At 47.6% G+C, this 21,699-nt stretch overlaps 2 long non-coding RNA genes across 2 annotated transcripts; both read left to right on the top strand.

Annotated features, from left to right (window-relative positions):
* Nucleotides 1-222: 222 nt before the first annotated feature.
* Nucleotides 223-6,120, top strand: LOC140002766 (uncharacterized). The gene is made up of 9 exons (XR_011810282.1): nucleotides 223-697; nucleotides 916-1,025; nucleotides 1,482-1,542; nucleotides 1,703-1,753; nucleotides 1,884-1,950; nucleotides 2,503-2,556; nucleotides 2,657-3,988; nucleotides 4,379-4,472; nucleotides 5,046-6,120. It is a non-coding gene; the product is annotated as an uncharacterized lncRNA (long non-coding RNA).
* Nucleotides 6,121-17,296: 11,176 nt separating this feature from the next.
* LOC140002768 (uncharacterized) lies at nucleotides 17,297-20,402 on the top strand. Its single transcript, XR_011810288.1, has 6 exons — nucleotides 17,297-17,589; nucleotides 18,036-18,096; nucleotides 18,257-18,307; nucleotides 18,438-18,521; nucleotides 19,081-19,134; nucleotides 19,236-20,402. It is a non-coding gene; the product is annotated as an uncharacterized lncRNA (long non-coding RNA).
* Nucleotides 20,403-21,699: the final 1,297 nt, after the last annotated feature.

Genomic DNA, 21,699 nt, shown 5'->3' on the forward strand with positions numbered 1-21,699 from the left:
GTCCTTGAATTTACGTATTAGAAGTTCGTTTATGAGGGGTTGCCAGGTACGTTGTTCTTGGGAAACCGTGGGGTACGGTTCCTTGACTGCGTAAGTGCAGTAGTGCCAAGACAGTTAGCAGGGCCACCTTCTTCATCTCTAGAGAATAAGTCTGTTCGGGCACACTTCAGCACGGCGCTGCCCGGGCACATTTCTCAGGTAAACGTAGTGAGCAGATGAGGTAAAGGAGCTGGGAACAGAGAGGTATTGCACAGTAGCATGTTGCATCAGTAGTAGTCAGCGTTGCGGAGGAGGTGGGTGTCAGTGCTGGCGTGCTAGTGAATGCTGGTTCTCTGTTTTTGCAAGTGATGATGAACCTGTTTGACGTAATTCCATTTGAAAAAGTTCTATTTACTGGCCTGGTCGTGTTGTCCTTTCAATGTTAAAAGCTGCAGCAAAAGCATAGGGATTGTTGCTTCTAGAAACACCCTAGGTCTCCTGTCTGCTCTCTGCATGTTTTTCAAGTAAAGCAGATCTTAAAAAAAACAAAGAAAATAATAAAAAACAGCTGCTGCTGCTCCTGCTTTTTTTCTACTTCTTTGTGCTTTGCCCCTCCTCTTTTCCAGGTGATTGGGTTTGGGTGCTGGGCGGGGCCAAATGGTATATGAGCCCCAGGCATGGTATCAGAGAGCTCCTTCTGCCTGGGCTGCTCCTTGGGGTAAGTGCTTTGTTTTTCCTTCAGTCAGTTTCAGGGTTCTCTAGGCAGGCTGGAGTTTATAGATTTCTAGAATTTTTAAGTGCTTGGAATTCACTCAATAGAGGGATGTTTAATAGAGGTTTCTGGCTCACTGTTTTTTTGGGATGGTGGGATACTCTTCTGTTTTTGAGCTATATTTTAATCTCTAGATGTGTAAGCCCACTTGTGTAATTCTCCAGAGGACTAAAACCAGCTTGATTGAATGCTACATGTGGCTTGGCAGCGTAGATGCAGCATTACCAAGAGACTGAGCAGAGTTGTATCAGAGTCACCTTTTCATCTGCAAAGGGTAAGTCTGTGATTACCCCTGCCGGGGCTGCTGTGTGTGCATGTCTTTTTGGCATTTGCGGAGCTTGTTTTTTTTTTTTTTTTTGTGTGTGTATGTTCTAAATTTTTGGTTTTTTTTTGAGGGGTGAATAGTGTGTGTGCTGAGTGTGGTTGGCAGGAGGATGTGGGGAGCTGCTCAGGACTGGAAGGTTTGGTTTCTAGGAGTGTGCGGCATCCTTCCTGTGTGATGCGACTGATTGTTGGGCGGGAATGTTCCAGCTGGTGTGTGTTGGGCAATGTACCTTGTGTAGTGTGTGTTGTGTGGCCCGGGCAGTGTTTGCTGTGCTGCTGTGAGCAAAGAATCTGAGTTAAAGCTGGTGAGCAGCTGAAGTACCAGAGCTGGGAAGAGAGAGGTATTGCAGCAGGTACGCTGTGGCTGTGAGGTGCCTCAGTGTGTGTGTTTCTCTTGTCTTTACAGGTGCTTGGTTCAGTTGTGGAGAGGGAAGGGAAATCCTCATGTCACGAAGCTCTGAGGGAAGGTGAGTGGTGTCAGCCATGTCATCCCTTATCGGAAGCAAAGGGAAGACGCTCAGGTGTTTCCCTGTGAGGGTCCGAGGTGAGGCTGTTTGGGATAGAGGAGCAGTGTGGCAGGTGGGTGCTTGCCAGCACCGTGGTCATTGTATTCTTTTGTGTTCCCAGGTGGCGTGGGTGATGCTGGCCGCTCCTTTCAAGCTTGGACCTACTTTTCAGGTACAGAGGCAAGTGGCCTGCTGTTTTGAAAGGATAAAAGTAAAGCTGGGGTCGCTTTTGTTGTTGAGGGATGGGTGCTACTGCTGGCAGCTGAATGTTTATCTTCTGCCTGTGTTTTGCCTTTCATTAGGCTGAAATGCAGTGTGTAGTGCGCAGTGCAGGACGTCTCAACCCGAGCTGCTTCTGCAGTGACTCTGGTGCGTAATGAGCAGAGGTAGCTGTTAATTTTGGGGGTGTGGTTGTCACTGCAGTTATTTTCCTACATCCAGTAGAGTAAAATTCCAGTTTGCCTTTTAGAGGTGCTATAAGTGGGTGAAGAGAACAGATGGTAGCATGTGCCATGTGGGGCAGGCAGGCGGCTGAGGTACAGGAGGGGATGAGAGTATGTGCTTTTTCCTTTGGGTGGAATGGAATTGATTTTGTTGGCGTATAATCTGTTCTGCTCCTAGATTTTTCTTTCTAAGTTAGAAAAAAAAAAAAAAAGTTTGAGCTAATTCCAGTTAAGAAAGTTCCAGTTACTTGCTGGGTCATATTTTCCTTTCAATGTTAAAAGCTGCAGCAAAAGCATGGGGATTGTTGCTTCTAGAAACACCCCAGTTCTCTTGTTTGTGCTCTGCATGCTGTTGAGGTAAGGCAGATTTAAAAAAAAGAAATAAAGAAAACACACACAAAACAACAACAACAACAAAAAACACTATTGGCTGACTTGTTGTGATTGCAACGATCATTTAATCCCTTTGTTTTCCCAGGTGGAGTGGATGATACTGGTTGCACTGTTGGAGCTTGGATTTGGAGAGGAAGAGGTGAGCAGAACCGTATGTTGCATCAGCAGTAGTCAGCATTGTGGAGAAGGTGGGCATCATGGCCAGCGTGCTAGTGAATGCTGGTACTCTGTTTTTGCAGCTGATGATGAGCCTGGCAATTGACTAAGATGACAATGGGTGACTGTGCATTTCTTGAGGCGGAGGGACTTTACCATGCAGCAACCTGAGAGCTAAGTTGTGGGGCACCTGGTATTTGCATATCTGGAGTGGCTAATGGGAGCTGGGAGGCAGAGCAGCATGGAGCCAGCTGGCTGAATAGACTTGGTGCCACTGTGAGGGTGGTTGAGGCTGGGTCACGTTCAGGCTGCTTGTGGCTGGGTCAGCAGGCTAATAGAAGAGGCAGGATTATTTTGTAGCGTGAGTGCGTGCACCAGGCAGGACAGTTTCCTTCTGTTCGTCTGTCCTGTTTGCTACTGCAGTGTCTGTTCTGTGCTTCTCGGGTCTTGATATCCTCCTGGCTTTTTACACTGGACTGACCAGACAGGTGACTTGGTAGCAGTGCAGAAGGGCCTCAATGCTTGTTTTGTCATCATGGCTCTGATCAAGCAGTGACTGCAAGACAAGAAGTGCTCGAAAGTGCAGATCTGTTTCAGGTCTTGTGCATCATATTCGGTTGGAGATCGCGTCTGTTTCCATCCTCACTCTTGCAGAAGTCATCTGGGCCGCATCAGGAGCTCTTGCTTGGGAATTGATCTCCTGAGAGTTGTCTTAGGGGGTTTTCACTCCCCATCCTTCTGGTCTCTTGTCTTGAAGGCAGGCTTTTTAGGCCTCCATCATCCCAGTTCTGGCAGTTGCTTCCAGTCGCGTGTTGTGACATTTGAGTCTCTCCTGGGGTCTGGTGCAGAGCACCTGTTCTGACGTGCTGTTGCTGTAGGGCTTTCTTTTTGGGGGTCACTTTTTCTTGTGCCTTGTGTTGTGTGTTTTGTTTGTAGTGTTTGTGGCATGCCTGTGTGTGTACGTGTTTGGTCCGGAGCTGTCCTGCCTGGCAGTTAGTGATGACAGGTAACGTGGCAGTGCATGGGTGTACTAATACATTGTCTGGACTGTGTTGGCGAAGACATCTGGTCTGCCTCTGGGCACGTACTGAAGGGCAGCTGGCACAATCATGTCTGGTGGTTGGCAGATGGGGATTTGGGAGAGTATATCTGTGAGCAGCTGTTCGCATAGTGCTTGAACGGTGTGCTTGAGGAGGTCTGTCGAATCTTGAAAGCTTACAGATATGGGGTTTTGAAATGTTTATTTTTATTTCTTTCCTGTCCCCAGTAGAGTGTAAACCCTAGGAGGAACCTGTCATGGGAAAGAGCTCCTTCTGGCACTGTTCAGCACTTGGTAGGCAACTTTTGTTTAATTTGTTTAAGGTGAAACACAGTGTACAACACGGGACTTGACGACCAGAGCTGCTTTTGGCAAGGTGAGCGATGAACAGATGTAGCAGGTACTTTAGGGGTGCAGTTGTCACTGCAGTTACTGAACTACACAAAATACAGTAAAAATCCTGTTTTTATTTTAGAGGTGTTGTAGCTGGCCTAAGAGAGCAGATGGAAGCATCTTCCTTGAGGGCAGGTGAGGGGGCTGAGGTAAGGGAGCAGCTGAGAGTAACTGTCCCACTGTGCTGTGGCTTTGGATGCTGCTTCAGCCTATGCTTTTCTTTTTGTTTCACATTTGTCTCACACAGGCTGAGTGGGGCCAAGCTGCACTCTGAAGAGCAGCACGAGAAGGGCGGGCTGGTTGTGAGCTGGATTGGAGCAGAACGGCCAAGTAGCACGAGGTGAGTGCGAAGGGTATCCATCTTGCTTTGCAGGTGCCGTGGCAGGCTCTCCACAGAAGCGGTTGAGGATTTGAGAAGAGGTTGCAGATGATCAAGGAGCGACACGTGCAGGGATGGCTTGAAAACGGTATGGCTGCTTTCTCTTCTGTTTATCAGGTGTCACTGGCGACGTGGGCTGTGATGTTAGTCTTTAGAATCGGAACAAAGCAGGTGGTGAAATGCTTTCTGTTTTTTTTCTGTTGGGGTTGCACCTTGATGAGTGTAGGGATGGGTTTTAAGTGGGTGCAGCGGAGGGACTGAACCCCAGTGTCCTGTAGTGTGTTTTGACCCATCAGCATAGCCTTCTGGTTCTCAGGTAGCCTACTGAAGTAAGTGATTTTTCCTGTGAGTGGAATGGAATTGTTTTTTTTTCCATGTAATCTGTTCTCCTCCTAGATTTTTCTTTTTATGTAAATAAAAGATCGAGCTAATTCCAGATGGAAAAAAAAATCAGTTACTTTCTTGGTCAGTTTGTCCTTTTAATATTCAAAGCTGCAGCAAAAGCATGGGGATTTTTGTTTCTAGAAACACCCTAGCTCTCCTGTCTGCACTCTGCATGCTGTTGAGCTAAGCCATATAAATGAATAAAGAAACCACAGCTACTGCTCCTTTCTGATTTTTTTTTTTTTTTTTTTGTGCTTTCCCCCTTGCACTTTCCCAGGTGATTGGCTTCAGGTTCCAGGTGGGACCTAGTGGTAACTGAGTTGCAGATATTCCATGACAGAGCTCATTCTGCCTGGGCTGCTTTTTGGGGTAAGCGCTTTGTTTTTCCTTCAGTCAGTTGCAGGGTTCTTTAGGTGGGTCAGAGTCTATGGACTGATGCGTTTTCCAGTAGAAACCGGTACGCATATCTTTTTGAGTTGGTAACTGGTAGGATCTGTCACTGTAAAGCGATCTAGTAGTAGGTGCCTGTATTGCACGCAGCTCTTCCTCAGGTGAGTAGTTGTTATGGCAGTTTTACGGATGGTATGGTGATGTTACTTTGTGTGTTTGCTTTGTGGTTCTGGGTCCCTTCTGATTTTTGCAGAATTACGGGGCTTTCTGTGATTCTTTGCCTGTATGTCAAATATTATCAAAGTTACAACCTTGCTGTTAAAGTGATGGAGCAGGGTTTAGTTGAAATGTATGATGGAAGCTCCCTGTGTGAGCATGTGTCTGAAAATGGCAGCAGTGGGCACGTAAGGGGTAGTCTGTTTCAAGTTTAGGGACAGTTTGTTATATTTCTGGAGCTTTTGCCTGTGGGTTTTCTGTCTGTCGAGTCTTTAGACCATAAAGCCTTCTAGGCTTTATGTCCTTGAATTGACGTATTAGAAGTAGGTTTATGAGGGGTTGCCAGGTACGTTGTTTTTGGGAAACCGTGGGGTATGGTTCCTTGAGTGCATAAGTGCAGTAGTGCCAAGAGAGTGAGGAGGGCCACCTTCTTCATCTCTGCAGAATAAGTCTGTTCGGGCACACTTCTCAGGTAAACGTAGTGAGCAGATGAGGTAAAGGAGCTGGGAACAGAGAGGTATTGCACAGTAGCATGTTGCATCAGTAGTAGTCAGCGTTGCGGAGGAGGTGGGTGTCAGTGCTGGCGTGCTAGTGAATGCTGGTTCTCTGTTTTTGCAAGTGATGATGAACCTGTTTGACGTAATTCCATTTGAAAAAGTTCTATTTACTGGCCTGGTCATGTTGTCCTTTCAATGTTAAAAGCTGCAGCAAAAGCATAGGGATTGTTGCTTCTAGAAACACCCTAGGTCTCCTGTCTGCCCTCTGCATGTTTTTCAAGTAAAGCAGATCTTAAAAAAAACAAAGAAAATAATAAAAAACAGCTGCTGCTGCTCCTGCTTTTTTTCTACTTCTTTGTGCTTTGCCCCTCCTCTTTTCCAGGTGATTGGGTTTGGGTGCTGGGCGGGGCCAAATGGTATATGAGCCCCAGGCATGGTATCAGAGAGCTCCTTCTGCCTGGGCTGCTCCTTGGGGTAAGTGCTTTGTTTTTCCTTCAGTCAGTTTCAGGGTTCTCTAGGCAGGCTGGAGTTTATAGATTTCTAGAATTTTTAAGTGCTTGGAATTCACTCAATAGAGGGATGTTTAATAGAGGTTTCTGGCTCACTGTTTTTTTGGGATGGTGGGATACTCTTCTGTTTTTGAGCTATATTTTAATCTCTAGATGTGTAAGCCCACTTGTGTAATTCTCCAGAGGACTAAAACCAGCTTGATTGAATGCTACATGTGGCTTGGCAGCGTAGATGCAGCATTACCAAGAGACTGAGCAGAGTTGTATCAGAGTCACCTTTTCATCTGCAAAGGGTAAGTCTGTGATTACCCCTGCCGGGGCTGCTGTGTGTGCATGTCTTTTTGGCATTTGCGGAGCTCGTTTTTTTTTTTTTTTTTTGTGTGTGTATGTTCTAAATTTTTTTTTTTTTTTTTTGAGGGGTGAATAGTGTGTGTGCTGAGTGTGGTTGGCAGGAGAATGTGGGGAGCTGCTCAGGACTGGAAGGTTTGGTTTCTAGGAGTGTGCGGCATCCTTCCTGTGTGATGCGACTGATTGTTGGGCGGGAATGTTCCAGCTGGCATGTGTTGGGCAATGTACCTTGTGTAGTGTGTGTTGTGTGGCCCGGGCAGTGTTTGCTGTGCTGCTGTGAGCAAAGAATCTGAGTTAAAGCTGGTGAGCAGCTGAAGTACCAGAGCTGGGAAGAGAGAGGTATTGCAGCAGGTACGCTGTGGCTGTGAGGTGCCTCAGTGTGTGTGTTTCTCTTGTCTTTACAGGTGCTTGGTTCAGTTGTGGAGAGGGAAGGGAAATCCTCATGTCATGAAGCTCTGAGGGAAGGTGAGTGTTGTCAGCCTGGTCATCCCTTATCGGAAGCGAAGGGAAGGTTGTTTGGTGTTTGGTTGTTTTGGCGTATGATCTTTTCTGCTCCTAGATCTTTCTTTCTACGTAATAAATAAATAAATAAATGTTTGAGCTATTTGCAGTTAAGAAAGTTCCAGTTAATTGCTGGGTCATATTGTCCATTTAATATTCAAAGTTGCATCAAAAGCATGGGGATTGTTCCTTCTAGAAACACCCTAGTTCTCTTGTCTGCAGGCTGCATGCTGTTGAGCTAAAGCAGATATCAAAAAAAAACAAACAACAATAAACACACACAAACAACAATAAAATTCTACCAATGGGTGATGTGTTGTGAATGCAACGATCATTTAATCCCTTTGTTTTCCCAGGTGGTGTGGATGATACTGGCTGCACTGTTGGAGCTTGGATTTGGAGAGCAAGAGGTGAGCAGAACCGTATGTTGCATCAGCAGTAGTCAGCATTGTGGAGAAGGTGGGCATCATGGCCGGCGTGCTAGTGAATGCTGGTACTCTGTTTTTGCAGCTGATGATGAGCCTTCAGTTGACTAAGATGACAATCAGTGCCTGTGCATTTCTTGAGGCGGAGGGACTTCACCATGCAGCAACCTGAGAGCTAAGTTGGGGGGCACCTGGTATTTGCATATGTGGGGTGGCTAATGGGAGCTGGGAGGCAGAGCAGCATGGAGCCAGCTGGCTGAATAGACTTGGTGCCACTGTGAGGGTGGTTGAGGCTGGGTCAAGTTCAGGCTTCTTGTGGCTGGGTCAGCAGGCTAATAGAAGAGGCAGGATTATTTTGTAGGGTGAGTGCGTGTGCCAGGCAGGACAGTTTCCTTCTGTTTGTCTGTCCTGTAGTGTTGCTTCTGCATTTTCTGTTCTGTGCTTCTCGGGTCTTGATATCCTCCTAACTTTTTACTCCGGACTGACCAGACAGGCGACTTGGTAGCTGTGCTGAAGGGCCTCAATGCTTGTTTTGTCCCCATGGCTCTGATCCGAGCACTTCTTGTCTTGCAGTCGCTGCTTGAAGTGCAGATCTGTTTCAGGTCTTACGATCTCAAACCGAATATGATGCACGTCTGTTTCCATTCTCACTCTTGCAGAAGTCATCTGAGCCGCATCAGGAGCTCTTGCTTGGGAATTGATTTCCTAAGTGTCGCCTTGGGGGGTTTTCAGTCCCCATCCTTCTGGTCTCTTGTCTTGAAGGCAGGCTTTTTAGGCCTCCGTCATCCCAGTTCTGGCAGTTGCTTCCAGTCGCGTGTGGTGACATTTGAGTCTCTCCTGGGGTCTGGTGCAGAGCGCCTCTTCTGACTTGCTGTTGCTGTAGGGCTTCCCTCTGGGGGTCGCTTTTTCTTTTGCCTAGTATTGTGTGTTTTCTTTGTATTGTTTGTGGCGTGCCTTTGTGTGTACGTGTTTGGTCTGGAGTTGTCCTGCCTGGCAGTTAGTGATAATAGCTAACATGGTAGTCTATGGGTGTACTAATACATTGATGGGACTGTGTTGGCGAAGACATCCGGTCTGCCTCTGGGTGCATACTGAAGGACAGCTGGCACAGTCATCTCTGGAGTTTGGCAGATGTGGATTTGGCAGACTTGAGCTGCTTGTGAGCAGCTGTTTGCATAGTGCTTGAATGGTGTACTGTTGAATCTTGAAAGCTTACAGATATGGGGTTTTGAATTTTTTATTTTTATATCTTTCCTGTCCCCAGTAGAGTGTATACCATAGTAGGAACTGCCCACAGGAAAGAGCTCCTTCTGGAACTGTTCAGCACTCGGTAGGCAACTCGGTGACTGGCTTGATCTACTTCTGAGGTGCTGAGGCAAGGGGGCTGCTGTTTTGAAACGATAGTATTGTAAATGGGGTCCCTTTTGTGTTGTTGAGGGATGGGTGCTAATGCTGGCAGCTGCATGATTCTCTTGTGACTGTTTTTATTTGTTTAAGGTGAAACACTGTGTACAACACGGGACTTGACTGGAGCTGCTTTTGGCAAGGTGAGCGATGAGCAGATGTAGAAGGTACTTTAGGGGTGCAGTTGTCACTGCAGTTAGTTAACTGCACAAAATACTATAAAAAATCCTGTTTATATTTCAGGGGTGTTGTAGCTGGCCTAAGAGTGTAGATGGCTAATGGGAGCTGGGAGGCAGAGCAGCATGGAGCCAGCTGGCTGAATAGACTTGGTGCCACTGTGAGGGTGGTTGAGGCTGGGTCACGTTCAGGCTGCTTGTGGCTGGGTCAGCAGGCTAATAGAAGAGGCAGGATTATTTTGTAGTGTGAGTGCGTGTGCCAGGCAGGACAGTTTCCTTCTGTTTGTCTGTCCTGTAGTGTTGCTTCTGCAGTGTCTGTTCTGTGCTTCTCGGGTCTTGATATCCTCCTGGCTTTTTACACCGGACTGGCCAGACAGGCGACTTGGTAGCTGTGCTGAAGGGCCTCAATGCTTGTTTTGTCCCCATGGCTCTGATCTGGGCACTTCTTGTCTTGCAGTTGCTGCTTGAAGTGCAGATCTGTTTCAGGTCTTACGATCTCAAACCGAATACGATGCACGTCTGTTTCCATTCTCACTCTTGCAGAAGTCATCTGGGCCGCATCAGGAGGTCTTGCTTGGGAATTGATTTCCTAAGTGTCGCCTTGGGGGGTTTTCAGTCCCCATCCTTCTGGTCTCTTGTCTTGAAGGCAGGCTTTTTAGGCCTCCGTCATCCCAGTTCTGGCAGTTGCTTCCAGTCACGTGTTGTGACATTTGAGTCTCTCCTTGGGTCTGGTGCAGAGCGCCTGTTCTGACTTGCTGTTGTCGTAGGGCTTTCCTCTGGGGGTCACTTTTTCTTGTGCCTTGTGTTGTGTGTTTTGTTTGTAGTGTTTGTGGCGTGCCTGTGCGTGTACGTGTTTGGTGTGGAGCTGTCCTGCCTGGCAGTTAGTGATGACAGGTAATGTGGCAGTGTATGGGTGTACTAATACATTGTCTGGACTGTTTTGGCGAAGACATCTGGTCTGCGTCTGGGCACGTACTGAAGGGCAGCTGGCACAGTCATCTCTGGTGGTTGTCAGATGTAGATTTGGGAGAGTATATCTGCTTGTGAGCAGCTGTTTGCATAGTGCTTGAACGGTGTGCTTGAGGAGGTCTGTCGAATCTTGAAAGCTTACAGATATGGGGTTTTGAAACTTTTATTTTTATTTCTATTCTGTCCCCAGTAGAGTGTAAACCTTTGGAGGAACCTGTCATGGAAAGAGCTCCTTCTGGAACTGTCCAGCACTCGGTAGGCAGCTAGGTGACTGGCTTGATCTACTTCTGAGGTGCTGAGGCAAGGGGGCTGCTGTTTTGAAACGATAGTATTGTAAATGGGGTCCCTTTTGTGTTGTTGAGGGATGGGTGCTAATGCTGGCAGCTGCATGATTCTCTTGTGACTGTTTTTATTTGTTTAAGGTGAAACACAGTGTACAACACGGGACTTGACCGTAGTTGCTTTTGGCAAGGTGAGGGATGAACAGATGTAGCAGGTACTTTAGGGGTGCAGTTGTCACTGCAGTAAGTTAACTGCACAAAATACAGTAAAAATCCTGTTTATATTTCAGGGGTGTTGTAGCTGGCCTAAGAGAGCAGATGGAAGCAGTTTCCTTGAGGGCAGGTGAGGGGGGAGATGTAAGGGAGCAGCTGAGAGTAACTGTCCCAGCTGTGCCATGTCTTTGGATGCTGCTTCAGCCTATGCTTTTCTTTTTGTTTCACATTTGTCTCACACAGGCTGAGTGGGGCCAAGCTGCACTCTGAAGAGCAGCACGAGAAGGGCGGGCTGGTTGTGAGCTGGATTGGAGCAGAACTGCCAAGTAGCACGAGGTGAGTGCGAAGGGTATCCATCTTGCTTTGTAGGTGCCGTGGCAGGCTCTCTAGAGAAGCGGTTGAGGATTTGAGAAGAGGTTGCAGATGATCAAGGAGCGACACGTGCAGGGATGGCTTGAAAAGGGTATGGCTGCTTTCTCTTCTGTTTATCAGGTGTCCCAGGCAACGTGGGCTGTGATGTTAGTGTTTAGAATCGGAACAAAGCAGGTGCTGATGATGGCCTTCTTTGGTAGGCAAAGAGGTGTCCAAAGCCCTGTCTTGTGTAGTCTGAGCATGCCTTGCTGAGGATGGAGCCTGCTTTCCAGCAGTTCTGAAAACTGTGTTGAGGCTGAAATGCTGTTTGTGTTTAGGTTGGGCTTGCACCTTGGTGAGTGTAGGGATGGGTTTTAAGTGGGTGCAGCGGAGGGCCTGGCCCCAGTGTCCTGTAGTGTGTTTTGACCCATCAGCATAGCCTTTTGGTTCTGATAGCCTACTGAAGTAAGTGATTTTTTCCTGTGAGTGGAACGGAATTGATTTTGTTGGTGTACAATCTGTTCTGCTCCTAGGTCTTTCTTTCTGTGTAAATAAAAGTTTGAGCTAATTTGAGCTGAAAAAGCTTCATTTACTTGCGTGGTTGTATTGTCCTTTCAGTATTCAAAGCTGCAGCTAAAGCATGGGGATTATTGCTTCTAGAAACACCCCAGTTCTCTTGTCTGCACTCTGCATGCTGTTGAGCTAAGCCTTATAAATAAGTAAATAAACCACAGCTGCTGCTCTTCCTCTTTCTACTTTCTTGTGCTTTGCCCCTCCCCTTTTCCAGGTGATTGCGTTTGGGTGCTGGGTGGGACCAAAAGGTATATGAGCCCCAAGTATGCCATGAGAGAGCTCCTTCTGCCTGGGCTGCTCTTTGGGGGCAGTGCTTTGTTTTTCCTTCAGTCAGTTTCAGGGTTCTCTAGGCAGGCTGGAGTCTATGGGTTTCTGGAATTCTAAGTGCTTGGAATTCACTTAATAGAGGGATATTTAGTAGAGGTTGCTAGCTCACTGTTTTTTGGGATGGTGGGATATGCTTCTGTTTTTGATCTGTATTTTAATCTCCAGATGAATCAACCCACTTGTGTAACTCTCCAGAGAACTAAAACCAGCTTGATTACATGCTAGAAGAGGCTTGACCGTGTTGGTGCAGTATTACCAAGAGACTGAGCAGGGTCACCTTTTTCATCTGCAAAGGGTATGTCTGTCATTACCCCTGCCGGGGCTGCTATGCATTCATGGCCTTTTGGCCTTTTTTGTACTTGAGGGTTTTTTTTGTTTGTCTGGCTCTGGTGTCTGTGTTTGAGTCCTCTGCTAGGAGCTGCACTGTTTGCGTATCCATCGTGGTTGTGACCTTCTCTCTTTGTTTCTTGTAGCTCAGGGCATAGGCACGGAAACTTGAACGAAGCATGAGGGTGAGTGGACAGCAGTGGGGGCCCCGAGTTGGTCGGTGGACTGTGTTATTCTGCTTCACCTGTTGGGCCGGCTTTGCAAGTGCCTTGGGACAGCAGAGTACGTCTCCTGCCATGTTTCTGACATGTGCCAGACGTCAGCGGTTCCAGTTCCTGAAATGCTGGAGATGCTCGGAGCACAAGAGGAGCTGGGAGCATGATGCATCTCCTGGGGATGTTAGGTGAGTGAAGCGGTGGTACTGGGTTCGGCCACGTGGCTCTGGGGCTTCTTGGCTGTTGCAGTAGGGGACGAAAGGAGTGGGTATAGACTGTTTTGTGGATTGTCACGTTTCTGTTCTTCTTGGACTAAGTCCTGTTACCTTGGCTCAACACAGTGAATGGAAGCGCTAGGCCTGGATCGGGAAGGTGAGTGGAGAAAATTTGGAAAACGGGTATTGTTTTTGCTGTAGTAGTCTCTTGGTGCATCTCTGGGTGACTCCTCTTTTGCAGGGACGAAGAAGGTCCAGGGAACATCCTAGCTGGCCTCTGTGGTGCACATTGATAGTGGATTCTGAGCCCTGAGAATTAAGTCCAGGGGGAAATACTGTGTGTTGTGGAGTGGTTGGCAGAGGGAGGTGGGGAGTTGTTTAAAGGGTGTCTATCTGATTTCAGTAGCAGAGCAGGTCAGTTGACTACTGTTTTGTTTCTGAGGAGGTTGTTTCACTGGAAGAAATTTGGCTAGTGTGCTGGCGCCTGATGGCACTTCATTTCTGCAGGTGAAGAGGAGCCTTGTGCCTCAAGCAATGTCCTGGCTGGCCTTTGTGTTCCTTGGTGAGGATGGAACCTGCCTCCCAGCATTCCCAAGCTAATTTGGGGGCGTCAGTGGGGGGGGGGGGGGGCAAATGCTATGTTTGAGTTGGGGTTGTGAATGCACCCATAGGGCGAGGGTCTGTGCTTTTAAGTCATTGCTTTGGATGGGGCCTTTCAGGATTGATCAGGTCAGGCAGAGAGATTATGTGTGGGGAGTTCAGTCACGTACAATGTGAGCGCGTGCCAGGCAGGGCAGTCCCAGCTTGTCATCTGTGTTGTCTGTGCTGTACTGTGCTGTTGCTCTTGGTGCCCGGCAGGCCTCGGGAAGCCATCCCAAAGGTATTGAACACTTGACCTCCTCAGAATAATACTGATGTTGAACTGGGAGCTGAACAACGCTTGTGTTGCAGTGGGAGCTTAAGGGGATCACTTCTACTATGCGATTAATAGTTTTTTGTATCAAACATTTCCTGATATGATCATCATATGTTACGTGCTCTTCAGGTCTTGATATTCTCATTGCCTTCTTCCACTGGACAGACATGACGTGCAACTTTGTAGCCACACCAAAGGCCCTAAATGCTTGTTTCGTCATCATAGGGCTGATGCAAGCACTTCTTGTCTTGCAGTCGCTGCTTGAAGTGCAGATCTGTTTCAGGTCTTGTGCATCATACTCGGTTTGAGATCGCGTCTGTTTCCATCCTCACTCTTGCAGAAGTCATCTGGGCCGCATCAGGAGCTCTTGCTTGGGAATTGATTTCCTAAGTGTCTTCTTAGGGGGTTTTCAGTCCCCATCCTTCTGGTCTCTTGTCTTGAAGGCAGGCTTTTTAGGCCTCCATCATCCCAGTTCTGGCAGTTGCTTCCAGTCGCGTGTGGTGACATTTGAGTCTCTCCTTGGGTCTGGTGCAGAGCACCTGTTCTGACTTGCTGTTGTCGTAGGGCTTTCCTCTGGGGGTCGCTTTCTCTTGCGCCTAGTGTTGTGTGTTTTCCTAGTGTTGTGTGTTTTGTTTGTAGTGTTTGTGGCGTGCCTGTGCGTGTACGTGTTTGGTCTGGAGCTGTCCTGCCTGGCAGTTAGTGATAATAGCTAACGTGGTAGTCTATGGGTGTACTAATACATTGACCAGACGGTTTTGGCATAGACATCTGCCTCTGGGTGCGTACTGAAGGACAGCTGGCACAGTCATCTCTGGAGGTTGGCAGATGTGGATTTGGCAGAGTTGAGCTGCTTGCGAGCAGCTGTTTGCATAGTGCTTGAATGGTGTACTGTTGAATCTTGAAAGCTTACAGATATGGGGTTTTGAATTTTTTATTTTTATATCTTTCCTGTCCCCAGTAGAGTGTATACCATAGTAGGAACTGCCCACAGGAAAGAGCTCCTTCTGGAACTGTACTCGGTAGGCAGCTCGGTGACTGGCTTGATCTACTTCTGAGGTGCTGAGGCAAGGGGGCTGCTGTTTTGAAACGATAGTATTGTAAATGGGGTCCCTTTTGTGTTGTTGGTGGATGGGTGCTAATGCTGGCAGCTGAATGCTTGATTCTCTTGTGGCTGTTTTCATTTGTTTAAGGTGAAACACTGTGTACAACACGGGACTTGACCGGAGCTGCTTTTGGCAAGGTGAGCGATGAGCAGATGTAGAAGGTACTTTAGGGGTGCAGTTGTCACTGCAGTAAGTTAACTGCACAAAATACAGTAAAAATCCTGTTTATATTTCAGGGGTGTTGTAGCTGGCCTAAGAGAGCAGATGGAAGCATCTTCCTTGAGGGCAGGTGAGGGGGCTGAGGTAAGGGAGCAGCTGAGAGTAACTGTCCCAGCTGTGCTGTGGCTTTGGATGCTGCTTCAGCCTATGCTTTTCTTTTTGTTTCACAGGTGTGTTGCACAGGCCGAGTGGGGCCAAGCTACGCTCTGAAGAGCAGCACGAGAAGGGCGGGCTGGTTGTGAGCTGGATTGGAGCAGAACGGCCAAGTAGCACGAGGTGAGTGCGAAGGGTATCCATCTTGCTTTACAGGTGCCATGGCAGGCTCTCTAGAGAAGTGGTTGAGGATTTGAGAAGAGGTTGCAGATGATCAAGGAGCGACACGTGCAGGGATGGCTTGAAAAGGGTATGGCTGCTTTCTCTTCTGTTTATCAGGTGTCCCAGGCAATGTGGGCTGTGGTGTTAGTCTTTAGAATCGGAACAAAGCAGGTGCTGAAATGCTGTGTCTGTTTTTTTTTGTGTTGGGGTTGCACCTTGGTGAGTGTAGGGATGGGTTTTAAATGGGTGCAGCGGAGGGCCTGGCCCCAGTGTCCTGTAGTGTCTTTTGACCCATCAGCATAGCCTTTTGGTTCTCAGGTAGCCTACTGAAGTAAGTGATTTTTCCTGCGAGTGGAATGGAATTGAATTCTTCTTTGGCACATAATCTGTTCTGCTCCTAGAGTTTTCTTCCTGCGTAAATACAAGTCTGAGCTAAATCCGGCTGAAAAAGCTTCATTTACTTGCGTGGTAGTATTGTCCTTTCAGTATTCAAAGCTGCAGCAAAAGCATGGGGATTTTTGTTTCTAGAAACACCCCAGTTCTCTTGTCTGCACTTTGCATGCTGTGGAGCTAAGCCATATAAGGAAGTTAATAAAACCACAGCTGCTGCTGCTCGTCTTTCTGCTTTTTTATGCTTTCCCCCTGCACTTTCCCAGGTGATTGGCTTCAGGTTCCAGGTGGGACCTAGTGGTAACTGAGTTGCAGGTATTCCATGACAGAGCTCATTCTGCCTGGGCTGCTTTTTGGGGTAAGTGCTTCATTTTTCCTTCAGTCTTTTGGAGGGTTCTTTAGGTGGGTCAGAGTCTATGGACTGATGCATTTTGAAGTAGAAACTGGTACTCCTGTCTTTTTGAGGTAAAAACTGGTAGGATCTGTCATAGTAAAGCAATCTAGTAGTAGGTGCCTGTATTGCACGCAGCTCTTCAGGTGAGTAGTTGTTATAGCAGTTTTACGGATAGTATGGTGATGTTACTTTGTGTGTTTGCTTTGTGGTTCTGGGTCCCTTCTGATTTTTGCAGAATTACGGGGCTTTCTGTGAGCCTTTGCATCTATGTCAAATCTTATCAAAGTCATAATCTTGCTGTCAAAGTGATGCAGCAGGGTTTAGGAGAAATGTGTGATGGAGGCTCCCTGTGTGAGCGTGTATCTGAAAATGGCAGCAGTGGGCACGTAAGGGGTAGTCTGTTTCAAGTTTAGGGACAGTTTGTTATATTTCTGGAGCTTTTGCCTGTGTGTTTTCTGTCTGTCTAGTGTTTAGACCTTGCAGCCTTTTAGTCTTGATGTCCTTGAATTGACATATTAGAAGTATGTTTATGAGGGGTTGCCAGGTACGTTGTTTTTGGGAAACAGTGGGGTAATGTCTCTTGACTGCGTAAGTGCAGTAGTGCCTCGAGAGTGAGCAGGCTCACCTTCTTCTTCTCTGCAGAATAAGTCCGCCCGGGCCCATTTCGGCGCGGCGCCGCCCGGGCCCATTTCGGCGCGGCGCCGCCCGGGCCCATTTGTCACGTGGAGCTACTGAGCAGCTGAAGTAAAGGAGTTTTGAACAGAGAGGCATTGCACAACTGTATGTTGCATCAGTAGTAGTGAGCGTTGTCCAAGAGGTGGGTGTCAGGGCTGGCGTGCTAGTGAATGCTGGTTCTCTGTTTTTGCAAGTGATGATGAACCTGTTTGACGTAATTCCATTTGAAAAAGTTCCAATTTACTGGCCTGGTCGCGTTGTCCTTTCAATGTTAAAAACCCCATCAAAAGCATGGGTATTGTTGCTTCTAGAAACACCCCAGGTCTCTTGTCTGCTCTGTGCATATTGTTCAAGTAAATCAGGTTTAAAAAAAAAATAATAAAGAAAAAAACCAGCTGCTGCTGCTCCTGCTTTCTTTCTACTTCCTTGTGCTTTGCCCCTCCCCTTTCCCAGGTGATTGCGTTTGGGTGCTGGGTGGGGCCAAATGGTATATGAGCCCCAGGCATGGCATTAGAGAGCTCCTTCTGCCTGGGCTGCTCTTTGGGGGCAGTGCTTTGTTTTTCCTTCATTCAGTTGCAGGGTTCTCTAGACAGACTGGAGTTTATAGATTACTAGAATTTTTAAGTGCTTGAAATTCACTTAATAGAGGGATATTTAGTAGAGGCTGCTGGCTCACTGTTTTTTGGGATGGTGGGATGCTCTTCTGTTTTTGAGCTAAATTTATTCTCTAGATGCATAGACCTACTTCTGTAATTTTCCAGAGGACTACAACCAGCTTCATTTCATGCTACATGTGGCTTGGCAGGGTAGATGCAGCATTACCAAGAGACTGAGCAGGGTTGTATCAGAGTCACCTCTTTCATCTGCAAAGGGTAAGTTTGATTACCCCTGCCGAGGCTGCTGTGTGTGCATGTCTTTTTGGCATTTGTGGAGCTCAGTTGTTTTTTGTGTGTGTATGTTTTAACTTTCTGTTTTTCTGAGTAGTGAATAGTGTGTTTGCTGAGTGTGGTTGGCAGGAGGAGGTGGGGAGCTGCTCAGGACTGGTAGGTTTGGTTTCTCGGAGAGTGTGCAGCAGCCTTCCTGTGTGATGCGACTGATTGTTGGGTGGGAATGTTCCAGCTTGTGTGTCTTAGGCAATGTAGTCTGTGTAGTGTGTGTTGTGTGGCCTGGGCAGATTTTGCTGTGGTGCTGTGAGTGAAGAATCTGAGTTAGATCTGGTGAGCAGCTGAAGTACCGGAGCTGGGAAGAGAGAGGTATTGCAGCAGGTACACTGTGGCTGTGAGGTGCCTCAGAGTGTGCTTTTCCCTTGTCTCTGCAGGTGCTTTGTGCAGTCGTGGACAGGGAAGGGATATCCTCCTGTGATGGAGCTCTGAGGGAAGGTGAGTGTTGCCAGCCTGGTCATGCCTTATCTGAAGCGAAGGGAAGACGCTCAGGTGTTTCCCTGTGAGGGTCTGAGGTGAGTCTGTTTGGGATAGAGGAGCAGCGTGGCAGGTGGGTGCTTGCAAGCACAGTGGTTCTTTTGTCCTTTTGTGTTCCCAGGTGGTGTAGATGATGGTGGCCGCTCCTTTCAAGCTTGGACCTAATTTGCAGGTATAGAGGCAAGTGGAGTGCTGTTTTGAAAGGATAAAAGTAAAGATTGGGTCGCTTATGTTGTTGAGGGATGGGTGCTACTGCTGGCAGCTGAATGTTTATCTTCTGCATGTGTCTTTCCTTTGTTCAGGTTGAAATGCAGCGTGCAGTGCGCAGTGCAGGACATCTCAACCCGAGCTGCTTCTGCAGTGACTCTGATGCGTGATGAGCAGAGGTAGCTGTTATATTTGGGGTGCGGTTGTTACTGCAGTTATTTTCCTACATTCAATAGAGTAAAATTCCAGTTTGCTTTTTAGAAGTGCTGTAAGTGGCTAAAGAGAACAGATGGAAGCATCTGCTATGTGGGGCAGGCAAGCGGCTGAGGTACAGGAGGGGATGAGAGTATGTGATTTTTCTCTGGGGATGGAATGGAATTGATTTTGTTGGTGTATAATCTGTTCTGCTCCTGGATTTTTCTTTCTAAGTTAAAAAAAAAAAAATAATAGAATTTGAGCTAATTCCAGTTAAGAAAGTTTCAGTTACTTGCTGGGTTGTATTGTCCTTTTAATATTCAAAGCTTCAGTGAAAGCATGGGGGATGTTGCTGTTAGAAACACCTCAGGTCTCGTCTGCACTCTGCATTCTGTTGAGCTAAAGCAGTTCCCCCCCCCAAAAAAAAACAAACAGGCAAACGAACAAAAAAAACAAACACACACACAAATGAACAACAAAATAAAACACCATTGGTTGACTTGTTGTGAATGCAACGAACATTTAATCCCTTTGTTTTCCCAGGTGGTGTGGATGATACTGGCTGCACTGTTGGAGCTTGGATTCGGAGAGGAAGAGGTGAGCAGAACCGTATGTTGCATCAGCAGTAGTCAGCATTGTGGAGAAGGTGGGCATCATGGCCGGCGTGCTAGTGAATGCTGGTACTCTGTTTTTTGCAGCTGATGATGAGCCTGGCAATTGACTAAGATGACAATGGGTGACTGTGCATTTCTTGAGGCGGAGGGACTTTACCATGCAGCAACCTGAGAGCTAAGTTGTGGGGCACCTGGTATTTGCATATCTGGAGTGGCTAATGGGAGCTGGGAGGCAGAGCAGCATTGAGCCAGCTGGCTGAATAGACTTGGTGCCACTGTGAGGGTGGTTGAGGCTGGGTCACGTTCAGGCTGCTTGTGACTGGGTCAGCAGGCTAATAGAAGAGGCAGGATTATTTTGTAGCGTGAGTGCGTGCGCCAGGCAGGACAGTTTCCTTCTGTTCGTCTGTCCTGTAGTGTTGCTTCTGCATTGTCTGTTCTGTGCTTCTCGGGTCTTGATATCCTCCTGGCTTTTGACACCGGACTGACCAGGCAGGCGACTTGGTAGCTGTGCTGAAGGGCCTCAATGCTTGTTTCGTCATCATGACTCTGATCCGAGCACTTCTTGTCTTGCAGTCGCTGCTTGAAGTGCAGATCTGTTTCAGGTCTTGTGTATCATATTCGGTTTGAGATCGCGTCTGTTTCCATCCTCACTCTTGCAGAAGTCATCTGGGCCGCATCAGGAGCTCTTGCTTGGGAATTGATTTCCTGAGAGTTGTCTTAGGTGGTTTTCTCTCCCCATCCTTCTGGTCTCTTGTCTTGAAGGCAGGCTTTTTAGGCCTCCATCATCCCAGTTCTGGCAGTTGCTTCCAGTCACGTGTCGTGACATTTGAGTCTCTCCTGGGGTCTGGTGCAGACAGAGCACCTGTTCTGACTTGCTGTTGCTGTAGGGTTTTCCTCTGGGGGTCACTTTTTCTTGTGCCTTGTGTTGTGTGTTTTGTTTGTAGTGTTTGCGGCGTGTCTATGTGTGTATGTGTTTGGTCTGGAGCTGTCCTGCCTGGCAGTTAGTGATTAATGTGGCAGTGCATGGGTGTACTAATACATTGTTTGTACTGTGTTGGCGAAGACATCTGGTCTGCCTCTGGGCACTTGCTGAAGGGCAGCTGGCACAGTCATCTCTGGTGGTTGGCAGATGTGGATTTGGGAGAGTATATCTGCTTGTGAGCAGCTGTGTGCATAGTGCTTGAACGGTGTGCTTGAGGAGGTCTGTTGAATCTTGAATGCTTACAGATATGGGGTTTTGAAACTTTTATTTCTATTCTGTCCCCAGTAGAGCGTAAACCTTTGGAGGAACCTGTCACAGGAAAGAGCTCCTTCTGGAACTGTTCAGAACTCGTTAGGCAGCTCAGTGACTGGCTTGATCTACTTCTGATGTGCTGAGGCAAGGGGGCTGCTGTTTTGAAATGATAACCTTGTAAATGGGGTCCCTTTTGTTGTTGAGGGCTGGGTGCTAATGCTAGAAGCTGAGCGATGAACAGATGTGGCAGGTACTTTAGGGGTGCAGCTGTCACTGCAGTTACTTAACTACACAAAGTACAGTAAAAATCCTGTTTATGTTTCAGGGGTGTTGTAGCTGGCCTAAGAGAGTAGATAGAAGCATCTTCCTCGAGGGCCGGTGTGGGGGCCGAGGTAAGGGAGCAGCTGAGAGTAACTGTCCCAGCTGTGCTGTGTCTTTGGATGCTGCTTCAGCCTATGCTTTTTTGTTTGACATTTGTCTCACACAGGCTGAGTGGGGCCAAGCTGCACTCTGAAGAGCAGCACGAGAAGGGCGGGCTGGTTGTGAGCTGGATTGGAGCAGAACGGCCAAGTAGCACGAGGTGAGTGCGAAGGGTATCCATCTTGCTTTGCAGGTGCCGTGGCAGGCTCTCCACAGAAGCGGTTGAGGATTTGAGAAGAGGTTGCATACGATCAAGGAGCAACATGTGCAGGGATGGCTTGAAAAGGGTATGGCTGCTTTCTCTTCTGTTTATCAGGTGTCCCAGGGAATGTGGGCTGTGATGTTAGTTCTTGAGAATTGGAACAAAGCAGGTGCTGATGGACGTCTTCTTTGGTAGGCAAAGAGGTGCCCGAAGCCCTGTCTTGTGTAGCCTGAGCACTCCTTGTTGAGTATGAAGCATGCTTTCCAGCAGTTCCCAAATTTTTTAAGCTGAAATGCTGTTTCTGTGTTTGGGTTGGGGTTGTACCTTGGTGAGTGTAGGAATGGGTTTTAATTCAGTGTAGTGGAGGGCCTGGCCCCAGTGTCCTGTAGTGTGTTTTGACCCATCTGCATAGCCTTTTGGTTCTCAGGTAGCCTACTTAAGTAAGTGATGTTTCCTGTGAGTGGAATGGAATTGATTTTTTTTTTTGGCATGTATTCAGTTCTGCTCCTCGATTTTTCTTTTTACGTAAATAAAAGATAATAAGAAAAACAAAAGGTACGTTGTTTTGGGGAAACCGTGGGGTAGGGTTCCTTGACCACATAAGTGCAGTAGTGCCTAGAGAGTGAGCACGGTCACCTTCTTCTCTGCAGAATAAGTCCGCCCGGCCCCATTTCGGCGCGGCGCCGCCCGGG

Source organism: Anas platyrhynchos, chromosome 6 (genome assembly GCF_047663525.1).
Source record: "Anas platyrhynchos isolate ZD024472 breed Pekin duck chromosome 6, IASCAAS_PekinDuck_T2T, whole genome shotgun sequence".
Lineage (NCBI taxonomy): Eukaryota > Metazoa > Chordata > Aves > Anseriformes > Anatidae > Anas > Anas platyrhynchos.